Consider the following 6,000-nt stretch of genomic DNA (forward strand, 5'->3'; position numbering starts at 1 on the left):
GAGGCTGTTACACTGAGCCCCTTGAGCCCTTCACCTGGGAACAGAGAGAAGAGCTTCTGGGGAGGTGGGAGTGACTTAAATCTCCCCTCTCTTTCACTCCATATGCTGTAAAAACATATAGCAGATACTTTGCAGTCCTCCTCAGACCTGAGTATGCATCAGAAATATCTCAGAGGGCTTGTGAAAACAGGTTTGCTGAGCCCCCACACACACACACACAATTTCTGAATAGGTGGGGCTGAGGTGGGCATTTCTAACAAGATCCTATTTAATGCTGAGGCTGCTGATCTGGAAATCAGAACTTGCAAAGCGTGGTTTCCATACCCTGAAAATCACTATTCTACTGCATTGAGCATTGAGACATGGGAGATGTGTAACCTCATTCCTGTGTCGGCTGTGGGATCTTTGTCCCTTAACCTCTTCTTTTTCTAAAATGAGGACATTAGGGATCCCTGGGTGGCGCAGCGGTTTGGCGCCTGCCTTTGGCCCAGGGCGCGATCCTGGAGACCTGGGATCGAATCCCACGTCGGGCTCCCGGTGCATGGAGCCTGCTTCTCCCTCTGCCTGTGCCTCTGCCTCTCTCTCTCTCTGTGTGACTATCATAAATAAATAAATAAAATTCTTTAAAAAAAAATAAATAAATAAAATAAAATGAGGACATTGGATTTAGTACTCCCAAAGATCCCTTTGTATCTATCAAACATCAATTCTGTGAGTTTCCACAGGAAATGGTTTCTAGCCCTCACAAACTAGATGAACTATATCCCACCTTCCCTATCACCCAGTTCTTTTGCCTACTTTTGAAATGCCTTTACCAACATCACCTTATAATATCATGGAGCAGCATTAGCCACTCACATGGTCCTAGGACTTAGTGCTTTAGGAGTTTAGGAGCTTATATTATGAAACAGAAAGAGTTGTGACATAGGTAAACTCAATAAAGAAATCCAGCTGAGATTGGAACCTAGAGCCCTCCATGAGCCTTCCCCCATGCGCAGCCAAATTAGGCTCCCACAGTCCAGCTGTTGATTGAAAGCAGTAGAACTGGAAGAAAGGGGTGTTGGAGTCAAATACCCCTGGGATTAAATTGCAACAGTACCATTCATGAACTCTGCAGATCTCTTGATCTCTGTGAGCCTTAGTTTGCTGATCTGTAAAAGGGAGATGATACATATCCCTTAGGCTTGTAGGGAGGCTAAAATGAGCTAAGGTACATATAGGGCATACCACAGTGCTGGGCGTATAAGAAGTACTCAGTCATGAACGTCATCATTAACCATGGGACAATTATTTAGCTTCTCTGATCTCAGTTCCCTAACTGTGAGAAATAAAGGAGCTAATATGACAAAGTATTTAGCAGATTCCTTGGAAGACACTTCATAAATGGTAGCTATTTTATCACACATACACTCATATAATCAACTTCTTCCTATTTCCTGTGCCTAGGGTTTTAAATCTGTTTAAAGTATTTATCACAGTGTACAAATTGTATTCATCTTTCTATCCTCAAAAATATACAGAACTTTGCCTGTAATAATGCTCTGTTAATGTTGGCAAATCTCCCTCCCTCGCCTACCACACTCAATATCAAGCCCTGGCCTTTCTCTGCAACTTCACTGGATGGTAATATGAAGTCTACATTCGATCACACTTTACACATTCCTTCCTCAGATTCTCTTATCTGGACTGCAGTGCTCTTGTTTAGTAAACTTTCATCATTTCCAAACTGCTTTCACAATTTTGCCATAATCTTGTACCACCTTGGTCTTTATCCACTTATCATGTTTCTTTAATATCAACTCATTTTGTTCAAATAATTTATTTAAAAAAAAAGAATGTAACTCACTAGCCATAAATAAAAGGACACACTTAAATACAAGAAAAAATAAGGCTACCAAATTCTAGCTGGAATCTACTATCTGCCTGTTGAGTTTCTGAACTTAATCTTTTTTTTAAAAGGAGGGGAATGGGTGTTTACCAAGTCATAAAGAGGTGTTTAAGACATATAGCATCTAAATGAAACTTTCTGTTTATCGAGAATCACATAGCTCAAAATACAATTAGAAAGGGAATGCTTTCTTAACATTCAGTTTAATAGTATCCAAGGCCAGATCCATGTGCCACCTAGAATCCTCTCTAGTCCCATGTGAAATTATCTTTTGCATCAAGGATGTGTGTCACAGGGATCCCTGGGTGGCGCAGCGGTTTGGTGCCTGCCTTTGGCCCAGGGCACGATCCTGGAGACCTGGGATCGAATCCCACATCGGGTTCCTGGTACATGGAGCCTGCTTCTCCCTCTGCCTGTGTCTCTGCCCCCCCCCCTCTCTCTGTGACTATCATAAATAAATAAATAAATAAATAAATAAATAAATAAATAAATAAATAAATGGATGTGTGTCACATACCCTATTGTACTTAAAAGTAAACCTTTGAAATATTACTCATCAGGATTTTTTAAATGATCCCACACCCCAACCACAGTTCACAGATAGGATACTGATACTAACTACTTCAAAAATTAAGACACCACCCCACCCCCGCTGTTCTTCAAGCTATCACTTATTCATCACTATCTTTCTAAAATCATTTAAGGCTTACTCCTGCTATATTTGTTGGAGACTCTAGGCTCCTTGAACATAGCAGCTTCATCCCAGTCATCATGGCCTCCATACAGCTAGGTGTAGAGACCAGACATGAAGAGCAAATATTATTGAACAACCCACTCCCTGCTGAATGAATGAATGAATGGACAAAGTAACTTCTCTTTGCCCTCTGTAAAGCTTCTCTGGACAGACAGAAGAAAGACTAGTTACTTGGGCATGTTGAGATTCTGAAAAGCTGGAAAAAAATGGGAAGAAAGGAGAAGGTATCTGGCCCTGTGTGCCTGCTGCCTTCTCCCCCACAGGCACTCATTCAATACTCAAGAAGCCAAAATGTTGCATTGAGAGAATCAATGGTGAATAAAGGACAAACATGGCATTATTTGTGACAGTAGTGAATTCTTACAAGTGAATGAATCATCCCCCAATTTTACTAGGTGATGTGGTTATTAACCTAAAACATAATCTTGAAAAGAGGCGGCAGTGTGTGTTCCACAAGCCCGCTCTCTTAGACACATACGTGGCCAGGCCGAGCAGTTAAAACAGGAACTGGGATGGATGGAATCGACATTCTTCCTATTTACCTGGTATGACCCATTATTCTCCATGACCAACGGACTATTTACAAATCGCTCCTAGAAAAACAGTCTATAACCCAGGGCCTCTCCCAAGGGATGAAGATGTCAAACTACCACCTTTGGTCTTTTCACTGTGAAATCCTGGAAAGCAGAGTAAATCAGTTATGCTGTCCCCTCCGTATATAATGATACAATGATGATGTCTTGCTCAGAGCTTTGCTCTCTGATTTATACATTTGGCAGCAGACATGGACAAGCCTGTGCCATTCCTCTCTTCGCTCTGTCTTCCTAACCACAATCAATAACAGAGCTCCTTCTAGAAGTTGCCTTGGGGTTGGTAGGCATGTTTGGAGATGAAATGCCTTCGGGTGTGTCTTTCCTCTGTGCTAAATTAATGCATGTTCTTTCTGCTCCAACTGGTAGGAGGGACTGGAAATGAGCCCTGAGTTTATTCTGTGGTGGCAGGGGGGGTGCAAAGAGGAGTCCACCTGCAGGACCCTTTTAAGTTTGATCTTCTGATAAAGGCAGTAAAGAATATATTATACATCACATATAATATTAACTCTTGCAACAGCCCTACATCATAGATGGCCCATGATTGTGTGTCCATTATATAGACCTTAAAACTGAAGCAAGACCCCAGGTAACTTGCCTAAGGCCTTATAGCCATGAATGGAAGATTAAGGACATAAATCAAACATCCTGACTCCAGAACCCATGCTCTTAAATCACTATGTTATGCTGATTCAGAGACCTCTGCAGTAACATTGTTATCTTTTTATTTTATAGATAATGAAATTAAGACACAATAAGGTTGAGGGGGTCCTGAGTGGCTCAGTGGTTGAGGCAGACACCTTTGACACAGGTTCGTGATCCTGGGGTTCTTGGATCGAGTCCCATGTCGGGCTCCCCACAGAGAGTCTGCTTCTCCCTCTGCCTGTGTCTCTGCCTCTCTCTGTGTGTCTCTCATGAATAAAAAGGTAAAATCTTAAAAAAAAAAAAAAAAAAGACACTATAAGGTTGAGTAATTCATCCCTTAGTGTCGAGCCAATAAGTGGCAGAGCTGGGATTTGAACCCAGGTATCAGGATCAAACCACATGGCCACTAGACCCTATGCAGTCTCCCTAGTACTTGAGTGAAGAGGGTGCAAAGAGTCTCTCAGGAGGGTTCTACACTGGATTGCTGATCTATAAAGAAATACTAACAAAGAGAAAGTTACTCATGTCCAAACCGGCTTGTCTCCCTCAACAGCCTATGAAAGGCTCTTTCCACTAGGATTTCCCTCTCAGGAGTCTCACCGGTTTTAACTTACATCTTCCCTTCCTGAACCTGCCAGTTCATCTGTCAGTTCATCCAGCAACCTGTTGCCAAATCATTGCCGTGTCCCAGATTTTGGTCTTGCTGCCAGACCCGTTTGACCTGACACTTGGCTCACTGTTGATCTGGTTCTCAAATGGCATTCCCACTTTGTTCTTCACCATGGCCACATGCCAGCCTGCCAACTCTAGGGTCAAGTTCCAACTGTCCTCGCCTGCCGCTACCACCACCTCTCTACCACACCAGTCCCAAACGTGGCTCCCAGATCCCCAACCCAGATCATAGACTCCACTTGTCTGAGAGATCACTATGGACAAGTCATCCTGGGAGACAAACCAAAAAGGTAGGAAGAGAGTAAAATTTAAAAGATGTGTCTTGGAGAGTTGCACAGAACCCAGAGGAGAAACAAAGGTCAGAACCACGCTGACCACTTGTAAGACAGATGGACTAAATGAGGGTTTCCAAGTGAATTCTAAGTATGGAAAGGCAATTTAGCACAAGAGTTAAGAGGATGGACTCTATAGAGAGAGAGATTGACAAGTTCAGTCCTTAGCTCAACTGCTTACCAAGTGTGTGACTATAAGCAGTTCCTTAATCTGTGCTTCATTTTTTCCACCTGAAAAATGGGAATAGTAGCAGTTTCTATCTCATAAGATTGTCGTGTATACATGAGTTAGTATATACAAAGGCGTGGAACATTTGGCATGTGGTAAACATATAGGTGTAAATGTCATCATTATCGTTTCTTCAACCCCCACAAAGAACAATGTGCTTCATGTCACTAAAGGCAGGTTCTTGGAAGAATTCAACCTTATGCTTTGCCAGACAAATTTATCCTACTACCAGGGCTACCCTCATGTTATGTGTGTGTAATGTTTTTGTATAGATTTTCATATGTTAAAAAAAAAAAACTGTCTTGTTCTATCTGAAGCTTCTCTCTCTCTCTCTCTTTTTTTTTTTTTTTTTTTTTTTAAGAATTTTTAAAGGTTTAGGGATGCCTGGGTGGCTCAGTGGTTGAGCATCTGCCTTTGGCTCAGGGCATGATCCCGGGGTCCTGGGACTGAGTCCCACACTGGGCTCCCTGTGAGGAGAACTGCTTCTCCCTCTGCCTGTGTCTCTGCCTCTGTGTGTATGTGTGTGTGTGTGATGAATAAATAAATAAAATCTTTAAAAAAAAATTTTTTAAGTTTACTTATTTAAGCAATCTCTATGCCAAATGTGGGACTTGAAATCATGATCCCGAGGCCAAGAGCCTCTACCATGCTCTACCAACTGAGCCAGCCACGCACCCTGAAATTTCTCTTCATTATGCTAAATATTCTGAATTTCTCAGCTATTCCTTTAGTAATATAGTATCTTGCTAAAGACTAACATACCAGTGTGTCTTTTGCTGCTTAAGTAAGAAACACTAGACAGTTCTCTTGTTCATCCTCAAAAGATTTATAGAGAGCAAACATATGGATAGATGTTTCCCTTCTTAATGGAATATAACAATAATGATAAT

The sequence above is a fragment of the Canis lupus genome, chromosome 5 (assembly GCF_003254725.2).
Source record: "Canis lupus dingo isolate Sandy chromosome 5, ASM325472v2, whole genome shotgun sequence".
In the NCBI taxonomy this organism is placed as follows: domain Eukaryota; kingdom Metazoa; phylum Chordata; class Mammalia; order Carnivora; family Canidae; genus Canis; species Canis lupus.